This window comes from Monodelphis domestica, chromosome 8 (genome assembly GCF_027887165.1).
Source record: "Monodelphis domestica isolate mMonDom1 chromosome 8, mMonDom1.pri, whole genome shotgun sequence".
Lineage (NCBI taxonomy): Eukaryota > Metazoa > Chordata > Mammalia > Didelphimorphia > Didelphidae > Monodelphis > Monodelphis domestica.
The window spans coordinates 240,151,557-240,163,476 of record NC_077234.1 but is presented as its reverse complement, the minus strand read 5'-3'; the positions used below and the strand labels follow the sequence as shown (position 1 = coordinate 240,163,476).

The 11,920-nt window shown below is 34.0% G+C and overlaps 1 protein-coding gene across 5 annotated transcripts in view; it reads left to right on the top strand.

Moving 5' to 3' along the window:
- Positions 1-11,920, top strand: part of SCML2 (Scm polycomb group protein like 2) — a 157,812-nt gene that overhangs the window by 116,474 nt on the left and 29,418 nt on the right. The window lies entirely within an intron of this gene.

The following is an 11,920-nucleotide window of genomic DNA, read 5'->3' as shown; positions in this document are numbered from 1 at the left end:
ATTGAGGAGGTGGACATTATCTGTTTTGTAACAGGAGTATTTGAGTATAGCCATAATTTAATTTAATCTGATCTCTTAACATTACAATTAAAAAATTAATTTTGAGCTTACTCTTAAAATATAAACTTAAGGGGGCAGCTGAGTGGCTCAGTGGATTGAGAGTCAGATCCAGAGACGAGAGATCCTAGGTTCAAATGTGACCTCAGACACTTCCTAGCTGTGTGACCTGGGCAAGTCACTTAACCTCCATTGCCTAGTCCTTACCCAGTATTGATTCTAAGACGGAAAGTAAGGGATATATATGTGTATATATACACATATACTTACGTGATATTGTGTTACACAATAAATATATTTGAAACTTCCTCAAATCTATTATTCCTTGGCTAGGCATTTATTTGTTTAAGAGGGGGAGTAGAATTTTCTTTAAAAATTTAGATTTTAAATGGTGAAAAATATAGTCATGGAGATACAAAAGATATGGTCTTAAAAAGTATAAAGAAAGCAAATGTAAGCAAAGTTTTTCAAAGTTTCTACAGTTGAGCTTTGCCAAAGCACTTTGAAATAAATTTCAATATAAAAATGCCCAGCAGAATATTCTATATTGACTATATGTCATTAATTAATCTATTCTGGTTTTCATTATAGCCTTAAAAAAATCCATCTGCCTTAGAATCAATATGATTCTGAGGCAGAAGAATAGTAAGGGCTAGGCAATGGGGGTTAAGTGACTTACCCATGGTCACATAGCTAGGAAGTGTCTTGAGGTCAAATTTGAACCTAGGAAACTCCCATCTCTTAGGCCCTGTTCTCAATCCACTGTGCTACCCTGCTGCCCCTCTTTTTAGCATTTTAATTGAAATCAATAAAGAAAATAATGGACCACTTTTTAAAAGTCTTTACTAAATAGGAGGGTAGTCTGAGGCAAAGAAGTAAAAAGGGAGAGAAACCTTCCCAAAGATGCTGCACAATAATGGAAAAAAATTACTTTGGGGAAAAAATTTTTTTGGAGGCAAAATAATCTGACTTCTAATTCAACTTTTTTGAACAGATGTGGTCTTGATGACAGAAAATAAACTTCATGAACAGTTTGAGTTTCTCAGAATTTTAAAAACTTTTTGGAAAGAACAATTGTCTTATTACTAATTACCTTATGTTGATAGCTTTTTAAACTTATGTAAATTAGTTTTTCAAGGAAGTTTAACTCTCACATGCCTTCCCTTAACTTTTTAATATTTCTTTTCATTTTTAAAGTGATGTGTCATTCTAAAAGTAGATCAGATTTTTCACATAAAGGCTATAAGCCTAGAGCTTTTTTTATTTTCTTTTGTTCCATTTAGTTAATCCTTGGTGATCACTTATTTTCCTTCATCACTTCATACAAAAAGAATTTCACATTCCTTTACTTACCATAATTATTTTAATTAAATAAGTTATAATTCACTTCCTGTGAATTATTATGCCTGAACAATGGACAAACCCCAGATATTACATTTGGAGCTTTTCATAGAATCACAAGTTGTCCTGCATTGCTTTTCTAGTTCATTAATAATAATAATAATATTAAATAATAGGAATAATAGTAGCTAACACTTATGTAGTGCTTTATGATTTTCAAAGTGCTTTATAAATATCTAATTTTAACTTCACATCAACTCTGAGTGCCATTATCCCCATTTTACAGTTGAGGAAAAAGGAAGACAAATGTGAAGTGACTTGTCCCAGAACCACACAAGCTAGTCAGTGCCTGAGGTCAGTTTGGAATTCAGGTCTTCCCAACTCTGTGCACTCTGGCAATGCCTTACTGCTTTTAATAGTAATGGACATATTTCTATAGTGCTTGAATGTTTACGAAGCACTTTCCTTATAAAAGCTCCTTGAGGTATGTAGTTCAAGTAGTGTTATCCTCATCCCCATTTTGTAGATAACCTTTAAACCTCAGCTTGTTGAAGTCACTTGCTTAGAAAGCCAATAAAAATGGGAACTAGCAATTGAAACTAATTTGCTCCAAATTTAGCACTCCTACCGCACAGTGATCATAAGTCCCATTTTTGCACCATTTTTAGTGAATGAGTTGCAATATAATGATACTTCTTCAGACTAGGTATCTTCCATGCAATTGAACAAAAGTGCCCTTCTGTTTGCAAGATATGCTGAAGATACGATGGCAAACATAAAATAGGTTTTGCTTTTAGAGAGTTTTGTACTCTATGCAAGGGGCACATTTATATAAATAATTAAACCTAAAATATTTACAAAGTGGCATCTGAGCTTTTCCTTGAAGAAGAACATGTGAAACAGGGAGGTGTGGTTTGGATTATTGTGTTTTGGGAATACCTAGCAGGCCAGATTGACTAAAATAGACACTCTGAAGGAAGAGTAATAAAGAGAAAAAGATGGAAAGATGAGGTAACAGAATGAAGGCTGACTTAGCTCTGAATACCCTTCTAGTTCTTATATATTGTGATTTTATTCTTGACCTGTGACTTTTTTCCTTCAAAACTCTTCTCAGACACTTCTTCCAACATGAGATCTTTCTTAATCCCTCTAGTTAACTGCTAGTGCTACCCTCCTGTATGTGTGTGTGCGCGTGCATGCACACTTGCTCGTTCATTCCAGTTAGGTAATACCATTGAACATAGTGAAGATAATTTTAGGGTTGTGACTTAAAATCTAGATTTAATTGGCTGCCAGGGGAAATCCCAAATAAAATACCCAAGTCAGTCTGGAAATTTATGGTAATTTAATTAATATAGAGGGAAGGAATTTAAGGAGAAGGAGGGAAGAGGATATAGGATTTCTCCTGCCTGGCACACTAGGGGGAGTTTAAAATTCCCGCCTCTAGGTCTCTGAAGATTAGAGGCTTCTAAGAGGATAAAGTTGGAAAAGTAAAGGAGGGAAACTCAGCCAGAAACTCACCACCGAACCGGACAATAGCTTGTAGCCACGCTGAGATGCCGAAAGGCCCAGCATGCGGCAATCAGTCAACTCTCTGCCGCAAAAGGCCTCCAAGAGAGGAGGAAGTGAGCCAAATATATAGACCTTTCACTCTTGTGTTTCTTCCACTAAATGCTCCACTAAAAGAGTTCTCATCTTCTATGATTAGATTATACCTTTAGAGTTACTTAACACTTCTTTGTTAAATTCACCGTTTGTGATTTAATTAACCTTTTTGTGATTAATTTAACCTTTGTAGTTACTTAACACCTTTTTGTATTAAGTATTTAGATCTTAATACACTTAACTTAAAGTTCTAGCTTCACTATAAGGTAAGAGTTAAGTAGCTTCATTTTCCCCTAAAGTATGGTCTAAGTAGGGTGGAGTAATTTAACATTCACAATCCCCCCTGATTATGTTAGAGTAAGTATCTTCATTGTTAAAATCAGGAAATAGCCAAATCCAATCTTCACAATTCCCCCGATGATCATTGGGAGACTAGTCTTAACATAATCATTTTGTAGTCCTAAAGCCCTTCTAACTACAGATGTATACAATATTCAATTTCTAAGAGGAAATAACAATAGTTAGATATAAGAGGGAAATAGAAGAAAGATAGACAGCAAAACCAGTGTTTGCTGAGCGCATTGACAAAAAGCAGTTAGGGGGCAGTCCCCTTTTGGCATAAGAGTATACATTCAAATAAATGTTCAATCAAACTTCAGTTCAATCAACCACACCCAAAGTTCGTTCTGGATCCTCTTGATGTAGTGTAGGTTTTCTGTCGTCATTCTGCAACAATTCATTCTCTGGATTTAGGAGTTAGCAAGCTTCCTCCTTGAAGATCTTTTCTCGAACAAAATTTCAAAATCTTGGATTTTTATTAAAATACAATAACCCCTGAAGTGGGTGTTAAAAAACATCCAGTTCAGCATAGAATAATGAACCTGGAGTCAGGAAGACCTGAGTTTAAATCCATCTTATGATGCTTATGAACTATGTGACCCTATGCAAGCCATTTAACCTCTCCCTCAATTTCCTCATTTATAAAATGGGGATAATAGTAGTACATACATCCTATCAGAGTATCGGAGTAAAATGAGATATTTATAAAGTCCTTTGTCAACATGGAAGCATTGTATGCATGCCAGTTTTTATTGTTTTCCTTGTTTTTATTATTACTAATATTTTATTTCTAATTTATAATCCTTTTTGTCATGTGTACAGTAAATCTTTTGCTTTGTCATACAAAAATCTCACCTTCAAAGGGAAGATATCCAACTTAATTTTCTAATTCCTAGTATTAAAGGAGATATGTTATCAGATTTGATGATCAGAATAATTAATGCTTTTAGTGAAAGCAGTACAGCAGATTCCTACATACACACTGTCCATAAAGATCTGGAAAACTTACCAAATTTATCCTATTGAGTCCTTATTGAGAAATCCAAGGAAAAATCATAGTGAGTTATTTTTCCAAGCTAAGAGAATGAAGGGAAAGTTTTCTGAACTTGCAAATGGAGGGTAGCCAAGAGGATGACATGAGGAACCTTCTTCATGGGGTCCAAAGTGGGACCCAGAGATGTGCACTAGGACAAGATGAAATGCCATATGAATCAGAGAGGCCTGAGCCCTTTGAAAAAGAATACAACTGGAATTTGTTTCTCATACACTAGAGCTTGTTTGCAGATCCGTTGTTGACTAAAGAATGAACTTGCATGTAGAGGGTGGTTGTAATCTGTGGTTCTGGCCTGGGCAAGGAGCTGGAGCAACAGTAGCTATGTGGCTTTGACTTTAGGAGAGGAGCAGGGCCTCATACCCCACAGCTTGCAAGGAACTCAGACCATGGGTCTTGATGAGGGGAAAAAGAAAAGAGAAGCAGGGGGGAAAAAGCAGATTGCATCAAGCTTAGCAAATTAGTGCTAGGCACACCTCTTTTCTTGATAAAGTTGGGGAGGAAGCAAGGAATGGGGGTGCTGTGGGGGGGTGGGGATAGGTTGGAGGAATCACAGTTAATGATTGTGAATGTGAATGGTATGAACTCTGTATAAAAAAAAAGTATATAGCAACATAGATTAGAAAGAAAAAGCTAACTATTTGTTTATTTGTAAAAGTGGAAACCATCCCTGAAGAGAATTTAACAAGAGCCTGAAACTAAAAACCCTCCTGTGATTCTGTGAAGAACAAGATCTGAGAGGGAGCTGATTGGACTCCTCAGTTTGTCTTTGGGGGTCATCCCCTGGGGGAGACTTGATCACTCCTGAAGCCTGCTTTAATTTTTATTCAATCTACAATCTAGAGACTTGTTCCTAAGTGGGTTTAGTCTAGGTTTAGATCAGAATAGAAGGGATTTATCAGTTAGAGAGTGTATTTCAGCCTCCACTCTGGTTAAGAACAGAAGAGACTTGCTATCAAAGTCAGATGGTTGGGAAACAAGTTAGTTTTTATTAGAGATAGGGAATAATTCTCAACCCACTTCCCTCATCCCAGTTATCAGCATTATTAAACCTTGTTATCTCAGAGAAGCAGTCAGATTGATTACTTGCTGGCCTGAGACCAGAAAGCGCAGCCATTTTTGCTCTCTGGCCTTGAAGAGACTACCCTGTCTGACCAGGTTCTGTAAAATCCTAGTTACCTGTTTATACCATGTTTCCAGGGGCTCTCTTCAGCCAAAAGTTTTCTTCATTAATTCTCTAAAATATAGTTGGCCATTCTTCTGATCAAAGTCTTTAACTCTTTCAAAGTTGTCTTCACCATATTTGTTATCATTTTGTAAATTGTTCTTGTTCTATTCACTTCATTTTGTATCAGTTCATACAAGTTTCCTCAGGTTTTTCTAAAACCATCCTTTTATTATTTTTATATTACAGTAGTAATCTACCACATTTATGTAATAATTTTAAGTTATTCACTACTTGATATGCTCCCCCTAAGATTGATTCCTAATCTTTGCCCCCCAAAACTTACTATTTTTGTATGTCTTTAGAAATTGTTTTGCTTAGTACTAATACCTCCTTAATCTAACTATTCTCTCTAACCCTCCCTTTCCCCCTATCTCTTTTTTTCCTTTTTGGGTGACATGTATTCCTGTACAGAACTTTGCATATATATGTGTGTGTTCTTCCCTCCTCTGGGAAGTTTAGATGAGAATGAGGTTCAAGGCTTAGCCTTCCATATAACTTCCTCCTCTCCTCTTCTTGTTTGTATAGATGTCTGCTTGCATATTCTTATTATAAGAGATAATTTCTCTAAAACTTCCTCAATTCCTTTCCACTCTACTCCCTATTCTTGCTGGTGTATTCCCCTTTTCCTCCCTTTTTATTCTTCTCTTATGCTCAAGACATAAAAGAACTATATGTTTCTTTTAACTCTTCTGTTTGAACTTATTTATTATTGATTATTATTAAATTATTAAAAGTTTTGTGCAACTTTGGTCTTGTCATTCAGATGCTTAGAAGTTGTCCTTTATTTCATTAAAGATCCATTTTTCTTTCAGGTTTGATAATACCTAGTTTTGCTGAATAAGTTATTCTTGGGTAAATGCCTAGATCTTTTTGCCTTCTGCAGTATCATATTCCAAGCTCTGAATTATTCTGGTGTTGACCATTAAATCATGTGTGATCCTTATGTGGCTTCTCAGTGCTTAAGTTCTTTCATTTTGGTTTCTTGCAGTATTTGTATTTGATGTGTAAGCTCAAGATTTTCTGTATGATATTCCTAGGAATTTTCATTTTGGGTTTCTTTCAGGAGATGACTGATTCTTTCCATTTCTACTTTGTCCTCTGGTTCTAAGGAAAGGGGAGGTATGGTAGACTTTGAACCACTGATTTCTTTGGCAGAAGAAATTCCCAGAGAGGCAGCTCCCTGTGTCATTGCAGATGGGCATCTGGTCTGCAACTTAAAGTTTTAGATGCTTATCATCTGGGACACTTAGAGATCCAGTAGGGACCCAAACCTTCCTGGCTCAGAGGCCAGGCCATATTATCTACTTTGTCATACTGCCATATAACATAGTAGGTTTTTAGTAAATGCATCTTGAATTTAATGAAGAATACAGAGGCTGAAGGAAATGTGTGATCCATGTTAAGACAATATAAGTGAAAATAATTAGCGATTGAACTAGGATGTTGGCTCACTTTGTGAGATGAATAGAGCTTGTGGAGGCATTAAAATGAATTAGATAAGGGAAATGGAAGAGTGCAAAAACAAAATTAGAATAACACATTTTTCAAGCACCCACTGTGAACTACTAGAGATTTTGCTCAACTGTGATGATACAAATGCAAGAAAACCTTTAAGGAACTTATATTCTAATGGAGGAAGACAAGGAGATAGTGCCAAAATGTAATTGGTCTTATGTATAACTTTTCCTTTTGAATTTTGAATAATTTTAGCATGTCAGTTTTAAATATTACCCACTAGTCTATATTTTCTTTGGCTTTTCTTCTGTGCATATTTTAATTTAATTTTTAAACCCTTACTTTCTGCCTTATTAACTAACTCTAAAATAGAAGGGCAAGGGCTAGGCAAATAGAATTAAGTGACTTGCCCAGGGTCACACAGCTAGGAAGTATCTGAGGCCAGATTTAAACTCAAGTCCTCCGGACTCCAGGCTTAGGGCTCTTATCTATTGTGATACCTAGCTGCCCCTGTATATTTTTATTTTTAAAGATTTTTTAAAAGACAATTTATTTTCAGTTCCAAATTTTTTCCTCCTTCTCTTCTCCCATTGAGCAGGTAAGAAATGATACCCATTTTACATATAAAGTCTTGCCAAACACTTTGGACATTATCCATGTTGTTGGGGAATGAAGCAAGAAAAGTAGAATGAAAGAAAATATACTTTAACCTGCATTCAGTTTGTCAGTTCTCTCTTTGGGGGTAGATAGTGTTTTTCAGCTTGAGTCCTTTGGAATTGTTTTGGATCACTGTATTGGTCAGAGTAACCAAGTCTTTCTCACTTGATTGTCATTATAATATTGCTGTGCTACTATGTACAATGTTCTTTGATGTGTTGAAATTGTATTTTTTTTCTTGTCTCCCTGAGGGATGCCTCCTCACTCCTTTCTTTCTAGTTAGTATGGTAAGTTTTTAAGTAGCTAAAAAAAGGGACAGGAGCAGGAAATAAGATTGCAAGAGGGAGACCTGAAAATCACATAGAAACCAGCATGAGTAGCAACCACAGTTTTATATTTGCATTTCTCTATTCATTTGGTTGTTGAGACCTTGGATTTCTTATTTTTAACAGCTGTGATTATATCTTTTAACCTTTGAGAAATGGCGCTTATATTTTAGTTACTTATGTGTCTTATCAGACTTTAATCAAAGACATTTTATACGAATATTTTTCTTCCATTTACCCTTCCACTTTTAATTGCTTGTTTTACTTGTACATGCAAAATTTAAAAATTTTATATAATGAAAAATTTTCATTTGGTCATGAAATCTTCCCCTAGCCATAGCTGAGAAGTCAGAGTATTATTCTTTGCTCCCTGATTTGTGATATGAACTGTCATATACAAATTATGTATCTGTTTTCTGCTAGGCACATAATCTTGCAATAATGATCTAAACCTAATTTCTTCTATCCTGCTTTTCTAATTTTCCCTGACATTTTTTTGAATAGTGGGGTCTTACCCTTATAGTTGGAATTTTGAGGTTTGGCAAACATGAAACTACTATGTTTTATACATAGCTTTCTTATGTCATATCACTCTATTTAACTAATTGACTTGCCTGTTTTTTAAACTAGAACCATTTTGATGATAACTTTTTAATTTTTTTATTTTTATTTAAGTATTTTTCCATGGTTTCATGATTCATGTTCTTTCACTTCCCTTTTCCTTCCCCAGTCCAGGAGCCAACAAGCAATTCTACTGGGTTATACATGTATTATCATTTGAACCTAATTCCATGTTATTCATTTTTGTAATAGACTAATCTTTTAAAAACCAAAACCCCATATTCAATATCCATATAAACAAGTGAAAAATCAAATGTTTTTCTTCTGCATCTCTACTCCCACAGTTCTTTTTCTCAATGTGGATAGCATTCTTTCTCATAGGCCCCTCTGAATTGTCCTGGATTATTGCATTGCTATTAGTAGGAAGGTCGATAACGTGATTGTCCCACAGTGTTTTCACTTTCTGTGTATGATGTTCTCCTGGTTCTGCTCATTTTACTCCACGTTAGTTCATGAAGGTCTTTCCAGTGAGTATAGAAATGAAGCACAATAGGATACTATCGCCATCATTACCACAGTTTGTTCAACCATTCCCCAATTGAGAGACCCCCCCCCCAATTTTCCAGTTTTTTGCCACCACACAGCACAGCTATGAATATTTTTATACAAACATTTTTCATTATTATCTCTTTGGGGGTACAAACCTACCAGTGGTATTGCTGGATCAAAGGGCAGGTAGTCTTTTAAAGCCCTTTGTGCATAATTCCGAATTGCTTTCTAGAATGGTTGGATCAATTCATAACTCCACCAGCCATGCATTAGTGTCCCAATTTTGCCATATCCCCTCCAACATTTATTGTTTTCCTTTACTGTTTATATTGGCCAGTCTACTAAGGTGGTTGTTTTGATTTGCATTTCTCTAATCAGGAAGGATTTATTTAGAACACTTCTTCATGTGATTTTTTGATAGTTTTGATTTCTGCATCTGAAAACTTGATGTTAACTCTTTTGTAGCATAGCTTGAAGTTTGACATTTCCAATCCCTTGTTCTCATTTTTTCTAATTTCTTGAGCTTTTATTCCTTCAGATAAATTATTATTTTCCCAGGACTGACATATGTAAAACCCTTTCATTATTTGATATGGCACTGAATAGTAAGTAAATGAATTTGCATGGTATTGCCATTTTTATTATTTTGGCATAACTTAGCTGTAACCAATTCACAAGACTCTAATAGGCCAGTCTTTATTTCTTTGAAATGTGTTCTGTGATTATATTCATTGTAATTTTGTGTTGTTGTAGATAAATATTTGGAATTTCTTTTTCCAGTTCTTCCTTTTTTAAACTATACTTAATTGTTAATTTTATTTCATTTTTAATTCTTATTAAATTTTCATTTTAAATCCTGTACCTTTTCTGATTTGTTTAATTTAATTTTAAGTTGATTCTAAGGTTCCTTAGAAAACTATATCATCTGCAAAAATGATTTTGTTTCTTCTTTGCCTATGTTTATGTTCAACAATTTATTTTTTTTGTATAGTGGTATAACCAGTAAGTTTATAACTATATCAGCTGATAGTAATGATGGTTATAATAATAATAGTACAGTTATATAGTGCTTATAGTTCTAGGCATTGTACAGAACACTTCACAATCATCATCTCTCTCTTGATCCTCATAGCAACCCTAGGATGTAGGTGCTATTATTATCCCATTTCATAGAATAGATAACTGAGGCAAACAGAGGATTAATGATTTACCTAGAGTCCCATATCTAGTAAGCATCTTGAGGTTAGATTTGAATTCAAGTCTTCCTGACTACTTTCTGGTGTGCTTTAATCACTAAGCCATCTAATTGATAATATTGATAGTGGGTCTAACTGGTCATTAAGTACTTCTCCGTTTTAGATAATACTAACCCATTTGAGATAGCTGTCATTTAGCCATATTAGGAAAAGGTCTATTGATTCTTTATAGTTTTTGGTGTTTTTAACAAAAACATTGAATTTTGCGAAAAGCCTTTTCATCATCTTTTGAGATGATTCTATGATTTTCATTATTTTTATTTTAAATATGTTCCATTATGTTCATAGCTTTTCTCATAACTAACTCTGTCTTCCTGGTACAAATCCAACTTCATCATAGTGTATATACTCTTTTTTGCATGTTCATATTTCTTCGTTGTTAATATTTTCATGTTGATATTTATTAGGGGTATTGATGTACCATTTTCTTCTTTGATTTATTCTAAAAAAGAGTTTAGCAGGATTCTCCCCCCCTACTTTTTAATGTAATAATAAAACTGGTTTTTGAATGTTTGATGATATTAACTTCCATATCGTGCCGAGTAGGATTTTTTATTTTGAGAGTTCATTTATGGCTAGGTCAATTTCTTTATTTAGAGTTTGAGTTAAGTAATTCTTTTAACTTGGACATTTTATTTTTTATCAATTATCCATTTCACCTAAATTATCAATTTTGTTAAGATATAATTATTAAGATGAGTTTCTGAGAATTTTTTTCACATTTATTAGTGAATTCTCATTTTTAAATGCTGATAGTTTGGTTTTACCTTTTTTCTTTTAAAATGAGATGCTCTGTTTTATTTTTTAAAAGCTTAATATTGTCAATTTAATATTTTAAAAATACTTTCATTTTGTGAGTCTCTGATTTTTAGAATTTCTAATTTGGTTGCAGTTTTTTTGTTTATTACTTTAATTTTTTAATGAGGACAATTTTCTATCCTTTAATTGAAGAAAGTGCCAAAACATAAAATTTCCTGAGAACTGCTTATGTTAAATCCCCACAATTTTGTATGTTATCCAGTTGCTGTCTTCAGTGAAATTTTCTATTGATCTATGATTTGTTTTCTAGCTCACTGTTTCTTTAGTGTTAATTTAATAGCCAATCAATTCAATTAATTTTAATTCTTTTTTCAAAGGGTCTTTTATTCAAGATGATTTTTACTAGAATAGTGATTGATGAAAAATATTTTTCTTCTTCTGCATTTCTAGGGTTTTTATGCCTGTGTACATGATTAAATTCTATAATGGTGCCATGTCCAGCTTAAAATTTGTATAATCTCTGTGTGTATGTATATATGTGTATTTTTTAGTAACCACTAGACATGTGTATATTTATGGTTTTCTATTCACATTGAGTAATGTATGGTTTATTACTATCAAAAATCATACCTTGGAACAGAGCAGAGGGCTAATACAATATTAGAAATACTGACCTGAAAAGATGTTCTGAAGAAAGTATTTTACTCCTAAGTTATCATGACTTGAAAGCAGAATT